The sequence below is a fragment of the Equus caballus genome, chromosome 21 (assembly GCF_041296265.1).
Source record: "Equus caballus isolate H_3958 breed thoroughbred chromosome 21, TB-T2T, whole genome shotgun sequence".
In the NCBI taxonomy this organism is placed as follows: domain Eukaryota; kingdom Metazoa; phylum Chordata; class Mammalia; order Perissodactyla; family Equidae; genus Equus; species Equus caballus.
Window position 1 is genome coordinate 28,039,746 of NC_091704.1, and position 13,166 is coordinate 28,052,911.

General features: G+C 38.7%; 1 protein-coding gene across 22 annotated transcripts in view; it reads left to right on the plus strand.

The window, feature by feature from the left end:
* The window catches only part of PDE4D (phosphodiesterase 4D), a 1,371,041-nt gene that overhangs the window by 694,906 nt on the left and 662,969 nt on the right, over positions 1-13,166 (plus strand).

The following is a 13,166-nucleotide window of genomic DNA, read 5'->3' on the forward strand; positions in this document are numbered from 1 at the left end:
TAGGAATTCTGTGCAGAAAATTGCAGGCTAGTATTTGGTAATATTGTTGTGTTCTTTGAATTTGAATTCTTTGAACATTTTGTCAATATTTTTATTTTCTTTATGAATATTTTTATCTTCTTTATAATGGGCCAATGTGTTTTCTGCATATGCTTCCACGTATTTTTCTAGACAATTCTGGATAGTTTCCTGCTCTTGTAAAAACAAATATTAAAATAAACCATTGTGTGAGCTTATTATGGTGTGTCTGCCTGAGAAGAGGTAATTCTAGGCTATGATGAGAGAGAGAGAGGTCTGTGATGCAGACTTAGTTAATTTTAGATAGTAGTAGATTCTATATGCTACCTCCATGTTTTGGTAAAATGAGTATTAATTATGATTAAGAAAACAAGCATAACAAAAGAAATAATGAGTGTGTTAGGTGAGAAGCTGACTAAATGATTTTTATACAGTTTTTCCATAGAAAACTAAAGAGTATGCCAGGAATGGAAAAATAAAACAAAACAATAATAAATCAGAAATAAGACTTCTAGGAAAGAAGTAGAATTCAAAATCTAAACTAGCAACATGGCTATACCCAGGGATGCATTAATATGATAGCTAAAAATAGATGACAAATGAAATAAAAGGCATGTCCTGCCCAAAGAAATGTCCCACCTCAGAATTTTAATTTTTAGTAGCTAGATCTCTGTTTGCCGAGGTGTTCTTATTCGCCCCAAGATTTTAATTAGATGGCATTTCTACGTTTAGTTAGGTATAGTGTTCCTAAGAGGGGGAAGGCAAACATTGAATTTTTAAGTTTTAAAAGGAAATTATGGAAAAATGGTGACTTCTCTCTGAGGAAGAGATTGTTGAAAATATTTGTCAGAGATGAATGGTGAATGAAAGGCATAAACACTGGAGATGGTCTGAGGCAGAGGGATGGTTTGAGACCATGCATCAGGTGCCAGAGCCGGAACGCTGGCTCAAGTTCATAAAGAGTCAGGCCCAGAATTTTGGTATGCAACATCTCTTTCGGTTGAGATAATTTTTTTTTTTAATAGTCCCTAAATTGTACCCATTGTTGAATGAGTAAGGCTTAACTCAGCCTCTTGATTTCAATCTGAGTGAAGCAACCTAGGGTTCAGCTGAAGGTTATCTGAACTATTTGGACATGTAGAGATGTAAGGAAGGCAGGAAATCTCACGAAAACAGGCTTTCTTCTGAAATTTCTGGCACTTCCTTTTCTGGTGCTGTTTGGAGAATCTCCAAGAGCACGATTTCTGCTGATATTTCGTTTTGGTATATCAGGTCTCAGCCAGATCAGGGAGGCATCAGAAGAGCAATGGAAATGAAATATAAAAATTGTGATATCTAGTCTCAGGGACTCAGGAGGAAACAATATCCCTCATGGAGTAAAAACATCCAGAAAGGAAGTTGGAAAGAGTACCTCACATTTTTCATGTTGGTTCAGTGAGCCCCAAGACTTTCATAACATCCACGGGCATCTTTTGATAAATATCATCCCATCTGTGCTATCATAACGTGGACTAAGCACTATGCAGAATTTTTAAAACTCATTCCAAATTGTTATGATGTATATATATCTATATATTGCTGTCTAAACTGCAGCTACTACCACCACACTGAAATCCTCTAGTCCTCCTAAATTAGATGATCAGCCACTTAAATACATGCCTTGTGTGTTCCTGCCTCAGAATGTTGGTTCCTGCACCAGATATTCCCTTCCATTTGATATGCATATATTTAATACCTACTGAGTCCAAAGTGTTTAGTTTGTACCTGCTGATTACAAAGTTGAACAAGAGTTATTCCTCGGTTTCGAATAATTTTTACTCTAGTAGAAAAAATAAATCATATTGGAAGGCATCTCATTTAGCTGGGGGAATCACGTTGCTCTGCAATATACTCGCCAAATCTCAGTGAATTGACACAGTAAATATTTATTTCTTGCTTCTGTTTCTGGTGGGGAGGTAGCCTGCCCTGGGATACTTCAGGGACGTGGGATCCTCCCCTCTTTTGGTTCCACTATTTGTAACATGTGATTTCCATGTTTGCCAGGCTTAGCTGAATCAGGGGGAAAGAGCATGGAAGATGAAATGTGTGAGTTTTTATGACACGGGCCTAGAAGTGCACACATCTCTTATACCAGTATTCCCTGACTAGAACTCAGTTCTGTGACCACATCTAACTGCAAAGGATGCTGGAAAACCTATCGCAGCTCTGTTCCCCAGGATTAGATAAAACAGATCTGGTGAACAACTAGCTAGCCCGTCTCAGTCACGCTATGTTAATGGTTGTGTCGTTCGCCTGCCATACCATGTATACCATAGTTGAATTCGTAGAGTAACATCATGATGACTAGTCCTCTAACATCTCTGCATGCCTCCTGGATGAGGGTCATACAGAGCAATTCTGGGTTTTGATAAGTCTATTGGTTAGAAAGTCCTTGCTCGTATACAGTTGAAGTCTCCTTCCCTGTAACTGTCATCTGTGGGTCCTGCATCTGCTTTGAAAATCCCACAGCTTAAATCTCTCCTCTCTCTGCTAATGGAGCCCTTAAGGCAAGAGGCTTGGAGTAATCCACTGGCGAGCCAAGACCCTCTTCTCTTCATCTTGGCACATCAGTTAATCAGTATTTTCAATGCTATCATGCTTTTTAAAAATTCTTCTCTAAACACACTAAGTTATTTCACCATTGTATTTACCAGGTTAATCTGGTCATTTGTATCCAGACTTCATTTGGATTTTCATGTCCTATTTAAAGAGTAGCACAATACTCCAGGTGCTGTGTGACTGTCATACAGAGAACATCTGAGCAGAAGCCAGACTACTCAAGTTTAAATTCTGACTTCCCATTTACTAGTTGTGTGATTTTGAACAAGTTATTTAATACATGCTTCGGTTACCCGAGTTATTTAACATATACTTCAGTTACTCCATTTCCAAGGTGTAGTAATAGTATCCATTTAGTGATGTGGTTTTATTAACTACCATTATATGTAAATTAACGTGTGTTGCACAGGGGCAGACACTTAACGAGTATCATTATAAGCCAATATTTTCCTTGTTATGCGCCCTGTGTCCATTATTCCAGCCTTGGTCAGCCTGAATCTTTAGGATCATGTTTACCTTCTTAGATGATTACCCTGCTCAGTTGTATATGAATGAATAGAACTAGATAATATATGCACAGAGACCAAGAGTTCAAAGGAACCATGAGTGTGTGTCAGTTCCAGGAGAAGGAAGAAAGGAGCCATCTTCCTGAGGCAGAGCTGCAGCACGTGGTGCCCCTCTCTGCCTGCTCCCATTCTGCAAGTCTTTCAAGGCCTCTCTTCCCGAGAGCTTCCTCCAGGTCCCTCCTTTGGAAGTAATCTGCTGTGGCTTCAAAATCTGTAGCACATTTTACTTCTGCTATTTCCTCAATGCTTATTAGTAATAATTATATCCATAGCTGATGAACACTCGTGTTTTGTCTGGTGCCATGTGTTAGAACAGAACCCTCTTGTGTCTATGCTTTCACCATTCTGTTTTCCCATTTTTACTTAATATCTACTACCTTGTAGTGTAGTGATTATAGACAGAACTCTGCTTTCACCTGAGTAGGGAATTCCCCCCGATGTCAGCAGGAACTCAAAGGTCAGTGGAATCTCTAGCGACAAAAACTTGACTTCCAGTGTAAGTTTATTTCAGGAAAATCTTTATATTTTTCAGACTTTTTCCTCAATTTACACTGTGTTCTATGTACTGCATGAAGGAAAGTGTTCTAGAGTGTGTATAAGTGAAATTAGGCAATAGGATTTCTTTGGGTAAGATGGTATCCAGGTAATATTCAAATGTCTTATCTTTATAATTTCTGTGTATGCGTGTGTGTTACAACACATCCAAAGACAGAAGAAGCACTGAGTCACATCCATAAGCAGCAAAATAATTTCTTCAGGTGGATTTTTGAAAGGCCTCTTTCAGGAGACTTTTAGCAAATCTTAAAGGTTTTTACGGACCTAGATAAGTATTTTTGGCCATATTTTTTGTAAATTTCTACCAGGCATTGGCATTAGATATAAAATTGCTTGTGTTTAAAAGTAAACATTTGCTTTCCTGAGCCTTAAATTTCTTCAGCAACTGTAGTTGCTGTTATGATTGTTGTTTGAGAAAGAAATATACAATAAATTTTCTTCAAGTTACAGAAGGGAGAAGAAACCCTTTATTACCTATAAAGGAGAAATCCAGCCACACACACACACTCAAGTAGGTTTTCAAAGACATTATTTAGTGATTCTATTTGAGAACACTTTCTCCCTTGTTTCAACTTACTACTTTTGCCCTACTTACCTATAAGGTTATCTTTTCTCTGTCCCTTATGGTGAGGATACGCAGAGAAGGGCATTGCTGATGCTGTCCTAGGATCTGGGAACCCAGAGGTGGGCTGTGGGTATAGCGTGATGCCAGAAAGTGGGGAGGAAGTTTCCAGGGGAAATTATCTGGGGAGCACAAAAGGAAGTAATGCGGGTATGTTGGGTGGGGCCAGTTGGCTGAGTCTTCAGTAGTGTTCCCGGTGTAGTTGGCTGTGTGTCTTCAGCGGGAATCTTGAGGGCACCACAAGTTATGAGTGTCTCTAGCTTTTGAAAGGGATGATTAGCCTTTCCTGAAGTCAGAAGACCCCAGAGAGACATTCCTTTTAAGAAACTTGTTAAGTGACATGTGTTATTTAGGAAATTACAATGTGACAAATAGTTACTGAGGAAAAATGAAGAAAACATTGAAATGACCTGGCAGTTTATATGCTTGTGTACTTCCTGTGACCTTTGACATTTATCTTAATGGAAGAGAAAAGATATGAAATATATCTATACTAGCTGAAGCCACTGCTACCAGTGGTGAAAATACTTCTAAGCAACAGCACAGCCTTTGTCAACTCGGTACAAATGTTGAATGATAAGAAAATTAAAAATTGAATCCTAAAGTTCATTAAAATAACTTTTAGATCATGTCTTTAATTTTGAAAGTTATTGTTTGTATAAATTTCTTTTTGAATCACAGGCTCCTGTGAGGTTAGGTAACTAAATGAGCTTTGACGCTTTTTTCCCCTAGACAGGAAGCCCCCAAAATTCTTCCCAAGTAGGAGTTTCAGGAAGAAGCTTTCTTCTCCCCAGTGTAGCAAAATCATGTCATTGTTTTTGAATGGTTTTGCTTTTGAAAAAATCTTGTGTTAAAAACTGATTAATTTAGTATAGTTGAAGCCATGTTATTTCCAGCTCCTCTGCCCACTTGATATTTGACCTTAGTTATTCAACCTTTTTGAATTGTAGCGTCTCTATTCATAAGTCAGATGGTTATAAAGGCATTTGATATTTACAATAAAAAATTGACTGATTAAATTTACAAAGTGATAACAACCTATAGTACATTTAAGATAAGTAATTAAAAACAAGTTCTAGTTTGCTGTTGTAAGCCAGTGAGGTGGATGCCACATGGATAAAAACAGGGGACAGAGTTCTTCAATAATTCTATGACTCGTAAAAAGGCTTCAGGGCCTTCCCCATGAAAGTATTGATGATGTTCAGTCTAGGACACCATCTGGAAGCCATGATTTTAGGTAGGAAATGTAGAAATCTATAAATAATAATAAAAATTCAAATTTAAACTGTTCTTTTACTGTAGCTTCCATTATATATCATTTTAACGTATCGGTCTCTTCTACTGTATATACAAAATAGAAAAAAAATCATTTCGTGTTCAATTTCAAGGACATCGGTGCTCTCTGGCTATTTCAGATGAAGTACTTATTCTCAAAATGAGATCTTGAGTTGATATGAGAAGAAGTATTGTGATTTCATAGTAGAATAAAAACTTTCAGTTCATAATAACGTAGCTTTATAACCTTAGATTTTTTATAACATAGCCATTAATGATTTCACTCCTGATATGTGTCAGGTACTTTATGTACGTTAACTCTTCAAAACAAACAAGGCTGAATTTAAGTATTATTAGCTATATTTTACATATGCAGATACTGAGGCCCAGAAAAATTGTTATAAAACCAAGGTCTTTCAGCTCTGCAGTCATAAAATGAGTTGAGTCAAAAACTTGAACTCAGGTCTGCCTACTTCTCCGTCCTGTGTTCTTTCAACATTACCTCCCTTTGGGCTAAGAGTCACATTCATATTTATTACCCTACCCTGCATTTATATTGAAGCTACAACAATTAGTGTTCAATGATTTTACAAAATGGTGGATAGTTAGAAGAGTAGGGACAGAATTCCTTGGTGTGGAATCTTGGTTTATTTGTTTACACATGTGGCTTGTATGAATGTAGACATCCTTTTTTTCTGGTAAAAATATGTGTATGTATAGGAAAAAGATACGTCTTTGGTGAAGGAGGGTTTCAGAGAACATTCCTGGTTCACAGAAGTTTTTAAATAAGACTGGCATGAAAACAAAATGAATCAAGGTAATTTTATTTTCAATCATTCAGAGGAAAAAAACATGAAAAGCTTGAGCTCTAAAGAGAAAGATCAAGTCAGAAATGTATGAAGGTTTGGTTCCAGAAGAGCCAGCTGGAAATGATGGTCTGCAGGCTCAGGTCACTAAGCAACAGAGGCGTAAACTGCTTGGTAACCAGAGCTGGCCTGACCCACAGGCTGACAGCCAGTGACCTGGTGGCCAGAGAGGAGGACCAAAGCCCATCTTACCTCAAAACAATCTTCTCTTCTTCTGCCAGCCCTCACACCAAATCCCTCCGTTAGGGAATGGTCTCTTTGACTTAACAAAATATCTGCGTTTAGAATGGAAATATCTCTGGGACCAGAAGTAAATGCTGTCTGTCTTTCTTCCCTAAAATGGCATTTCTGAGATTATTTTCTTTAGGTCGATATATCATAAATAAAATGTAAAGTTATTAAGGAGAAAGAAGCGAAAGCAAAGCTTGGGGATTAATGGCTTGACTTTGGGTGTTTATGAGCAAATGTGTTTCGGGCCAAATTGCCTGACTTCATCTGGTGAGATCTGTCCTTGAACTCTGAGAGCACAAAGTGTTTCCAGTTATTTGGCACTTCCTATCTCACGCTGTCTTCCATTTCATGTGTTGTATTTTGACTGTGTAGCTGGGCCGTAAGTTCCTAAACAGTGAGAACCTGCACACGCGTTAATCTTTGTGGGGATCACTGTGAGGAGCTGAGTGCCCCCTGTATAATGTGCATTTAGTAAATATTTGTTGTTTGAGAAACATACCTTCCATTGCTGTGCCTCTTATGCTGAACACCTGGGGAGGTCATACTCTTCTAGCCTAGAAGTTTTGGTGATGTGTTTGATTGCTCTAGTGGAAAGAAATTTTAAACTCAACAATTAACCATTTGTATGGACTTTGTCACCATGACTGTGTGTATATGTGTGTGTGTGTGTGTATGTGTCTTGTAGGTTTGCACACGCCTAGACTGGTATAATTTGACTTTAGTATAAACGAATGAATTAGTATGTGATATTGTCACTAACTTGTCAAATATATGCATTTTAATAATATTGAGTTTATACTTTGAAAATAATGAATGCCTGCTGTATTTTGGAAAAAAACTTATGTAAATATATTTATGATTCTTAGGAAATTACTAAATAACTCGTTAAACTCTGATGACTCATCCTTATCTCTTAGAATTCATAGCAGTTAAATTATACACCAAGACTGAGGCTTTTAAAAGAAATGCCAAGATTTTGAGGAGAAATTTGAAAAAAAAAATAACAAAACCCTCCATAGTTCCTTTTTTGGGATGACAATTTGGAGAAATTTGAACTGACAGAGACTAAGCCCCTCTTCAGAATAACTAAAATTGAATAACAGAAAACTTTTTTGAAGAGATTTAGAATAGAAATTTTATTTTAATGTAAATATTTTGTCCATAGTTCAGTCTATATCTATTTTTACATTGTGGTAATTTCAGACCAACCAATTTCCTTCCCATTACCCTTATGAGATAGCCCTCTGATCAAATTAGCTATTATTAAAATAAAGTGGCTTCCTCTATATATTAGTAGTAGTAGGGTACATTTTTTGCATAGCCGATTTCACATTTATATTTATAAATGGTGAGTGTGTATTGTTGACCTTTGAAGTAAGCAACTTTCTGACTAATAAGGTTCCTTGGATTATCATTTCTGTTTGTTTACCTTCCTTAGGTTTATAGTATTTGTTTTACTTTGCTTTATTCTGAGCAGTGTGATTTTTTTTTTTAATGACTTTCTATTGCGTGAGTGCCACATAGAACCGTGTATGATTTATGGGTAGTAATAACTAAAACATATATGAATTGGAGGCTGATGACGCACAAGGCGGAATGCTATGGCTCTCCTCTGAATAGAACGCGGCTTCCTTTAATAAAGCCCTCTTACTAATAACAAAAGCAGTGTCATTAATTGTGTGATCATTCCTGTATTACCTTCTCAGTTTAAGGTACGTCTGGGCATCGTTTGTACTATTTTGCATTTAGTATTTTTTTTAGTGGATTTGCATTTTTATTTGAAGTCCCTAATGTTTAAAAATGAAGCATTGTATCATTACTGTAAATTGGAAAACAGTGTCATTTATCATAGACAGAAGATAATTGAAAAAATACAATAAAAAAGGCTAAATAGATTCAAGTTTAGCTAGATACTCTGGCCTGTTAAAGGCTCTGAGCCTGAGGTCTGCTCTGTGCTGGTTTAAAATGGCAGTTAGCAAATACTGTAGAGATGTGAAAAGCCAATTAAGTCTCTCCTTAAGGTAATGAGAATGGCTGAAAGGGATTTGGAACAAAAATAACCTTCTCATTATTTAATTCAACATTTTTAATTCAATAAACCACATCACCTATGCCTAAAACCATCTGGGGCAATGTCTGACCATCCAATATACCAACTCAGTGGTGCCTGAACCACTGACCTTTCCTTGCTGGACGGAGGACATCATTTCTTGCAGGGCTTCTTCTGGTCTGAATCCCTTAGTTGGAGGTAAGCACACTGAACTTGGAGTGCGTGATTCCAATTCCTAAGTAGAGAGAGAGGTGTTTGTACCTTGTTTTACCACCCCATATGTATTAATTTCCTGCCTGGTAACTACACAGATGCAGAGAAGCAAAGAACTGGTCCATGGAAAATACTGTACCTGTTAATGGCAGCTTCCAAGTTCTTCCAAAGGGCACAAGCATGAGCATTCTAAAAAAGTGTAGATTTTGCGTGCCAATAAGTATAAGCTGAAGCAAGCGAGGAATCCAGTTTATCTACACCTCTGTAATCTTGTGCAGAACTCATTGATTCCAGACCAGAACACCCACCCACACAGGACCAACTATGTAGTTTGCAGAGCCCAGCGTAAAATGAAAGTGCAGGAACACTTGTTCAGAAGAATATTAAGAATTTCGTGATGGCAACAGCAGAGCATTCAAGCCAGCACAGGGCCCTTCTGAGTGAGGTTCTGCAGAGCTACTCAGGTCACACCCATGAAGCCAGCCCTGCACCCACAGGAGATCTGAGGTGGGGCCCTGGAAACCACATTTGTGAGCAGCTGTGTAGAGTGATGCTGGAGCCATCCTTTGAGAAACTGTCTCAGAAGAATGTCTCGATTCATCACCTCCTTCTCTTTTTATGCTGTTAAGAGAGACTCCAGAAGACTCTGATATCCACTGGGGTAAAAATGAAAGTTTCGACGAAAGTCAGCAGTGTATTGGCTGTAAATTAAGGAGAAGCCCTATTTTACATTCATATTGAGGGTTTTCTTTGCAAATGAGCGAGTGCATACATAAATAAATTAAAAGCAGCATCGCCTTTACATTTAAAATTGCTTATTGATATGCTCAGTAACAGCAATGGCAATATATCATTAGCATTCGATACCGCTGCTCATCCTTCCTTCTTGAAACTGTATCTTTCACTGGCTTAACTCCTATTTCTGTGAGATCTCTCTTTTCCTCCTTCAGTGACCTCATTTCCAGCATCTAAAATCGAAGTGTCCCCCTCACCCCCGAGTTCTGTAATTAGTCCTTTGACCTTATTTCAGTATGCTCCCTGCACCATCAGCCTGACTTCTGTCCCAGCTCCAATTGTTAGCTCCATTTAACAAAATCCAACTGCTAAACCTGCCTTGAGTTCCATATGTCTCCTCTGAGTGTTTCCACTTGGGAGATCTATTCTTACCTTAGGTATAACATGCAAAACTGGGCTCACTGTTTCTGATTTTTCTATTTCTGTTCATGGAACCACTATTTTCCAAATGAACCATACTGAATCATCTTTGACTTCTGCTTTGCCTTCCCTCTTCCCAGAGCTATAGATTATTTCATCTAATATCTCCCGTTTTTCTGTTCTTTCCCTATACCACCACCTATTTTAGCACTTAGCCTTATGTTTGGGCTAATTCAATAACATCCTAACTTGTCTTTGTGCCATCAGTCCCGTCCTCTTGAGGATGTCTTACTTATGCTGTCTCATTAATTATCCCAAAGTTCTGCTTTGGCTGCTCACTATCTATAGCAGGGGTGAGGAAACTTTTTTCTGTAAAGGGCCAGATAGTAAATATTTTAGGCTCCATGGGCCATAAGTCTCTGTGGCAACTACTAAGTTCTGCCACTGTAATGCAGAGGCAGACACAAGATATACAAATGGACATGAGTGTGCTCAATAAAACTTTATTTACAAAAAAAGGTAGGGGGCTGGATTTGGCCTACCCACCATCGTTTGTCCATCCCTAGTCTGCAGGATAAAGTTCATACTCCTCAACTTGGCATTTAAGTCTCTAGCACCAGTCTCGACAACCTTATCTGGCATTGTTTCCTCTGAGTACTTCACAGTTATTCACTCTGGAGCTGAATCTAGAGCCCGGTTTCTCAGCTGTGACACTACTGAAATGTCCTGAATGATGCTTTGTCGTGGAGGCTGTCCTGTGTATTGTAGGATGTTATAAGCATCCTTGGCCGCTACTCACTAGATATCATAACACCCACCCTGTTGTGAAAACCCAAAATGTTTCCAAACCTTGCCAAATGTCCCCTGCGCGGGGGCGTAATTGTCCTAGTTGAGAACCACTGGGCTGGGAGGTGAGCTTTGGGAAGGGAGGAACCAGTTCTGCCTCATTCACTATTGTATCCCTAACACCTAGCACAGTCTTGTGCTACAGAAAGAGGTCCAGAAACATGCTGGCTGGTCTGACTGCTGCTCACTCACTCTGGGATCCTAGGTGTATCGTTTACATTCTACAGGCCCCGAGTAAGTTCCTCTGTAAAGCGGAACCATTATTAATTCATACATGCTTCATAGAAGTATTTAAAAGTTCAAATGAAAATGAAAAGACCTCTGGCAAGAACAAAGTACTAATGAAGTATAATGTAAAAATAGTGTTGGTGGAACGCTGAGGGTAATCTAAACCTATTGAAATCTAGGAGTTTAATTCACCTCTCATACCATGTCTACTCTGTGCAAATTACTATATGGGAGAACTATGTGCTATTTACTCTCAAGAATTATGATCTGATAGGGCATAGAATGTGATTACTCAAGTAACCGTAAAACAGTAGTTGCCATAATTACAAAGGGTGGTAGGAGTTTATAAAAGGTAGAGATTGTTGGGGGCTGGCCCTGTGGCCGAGTGGTTAAGTTCGCGCGCTCCGCTGCAGGCGGCCCAGTGTTTCGTTGGTTCGAATCCTGGGCGCGGACATGGCACTGCTCGTCAGACCACGCTGAGGCAGCGTCCCACATGCCACAACTAGAAGAACCCACAACGAAGAATACACAACTATGTACCGGGGGGCTTTGGGGAGAAAAAGGAAAAAAATAAAATATTTAAAAAAAAAAAAAAGGTAGAGATTGTTTCTGGTAGTGGGATTCACTTAAGACTTAAGAGGAATACAAGATGGAGTAATCACAAAGAAGGGCCGGAGCATTTTCTTAGATTATCTTATTTAATATTCACTGTAATTAATTAGGTTTAGGTTTCATTGTTGCATTATGCAAAGAGAAAGATGGAGCCTAGAAAGGAATTTGATATGAACATAAAGCGTAAGAGATTTCAGTAGAGAGAGAACTGGAGTGAAGTATGGAAGGAGAGGAAGTGGCAGGAGGTGAATTCGTTTCACCAAAGGAACAGCATGAACAAGTATGGGGACCACATAGGATTTAGGTGAGTCTGAGTACAGTTCAGAGTATTTCTGGGGGGGTAGGTCACACAGGTAGGCTGGAATCAGGTTTTGAAGGTCAGCTAATTTCCTCTCTCTCTCACACACACACACACACACACACCATGGATTCATATGCTTAAATGAAACACGATCAATTTTATCTTTCTTAATAGTTTCACTCCAAATAAAAGGAAATGACATTTTGAGTTATTACCCCATGCTAAGCTCGCTAAGCTGCAAGCATGTGAATTGAACACTCTCAATAGTTGGAATGTGAGATTCAGTCCAATTAGACCAATCTATACCATCTTTCAGCCAGTTAATGCCCTTCTACTCTTTCTAAGATAATCCTTCTGAAATAGTAGAATACACAATTGGTTTCCATTCAAATCAGATGTGTTAATTCCACTGGTGGCACTTATGTTCTGATGTGTAGAACAGAGACAGTATTTATGTGAGAACTGTGCCTGCCTTTTCACTAAATTACAAGAGAATACAATGCCTAGAACCCATCTAGCGATTCTGATGGACTGTACACAGAAAACCGTCTTGCTCTGAGGGCATTTTCTCAATTTCAAGACTGGCTCACTGGGGTAAGAATCAGGAGCTAAATATCCTGTTATTCCTTCATTCATTCAAAACATAGTGTCTGATTGTCTACTCTGCCTCTGTTGCTCTTCTGGGATACAGCTCTGAACAAAACGACAATGTCCTGCCCTCATGGAGCATACATTCTAAAAGGGGAGAAGACAGCCTACAAGCAAATATTCCAGTGAGTCAGAGAAGGACAAGTACAGTAAGGAAGAATAAAGCAGGATAAGAGGACAGAGAGTTTTATATAAGCTTTTTGGAGAAGACTTTCTCTAAGGTGACATTGAGTAGAGATCTGAAGGAGGTGACTGCTCAACTGTGTGATTATCTAGGGGAAGAGCATTTCGGGCAGAATAAATCACAAACGCAAAGGCCCTGAGGGAGGATGTGATTGATGTGTTTGAGGCAGGAGGACTTTATAGAAAATGAGGTCAGAGA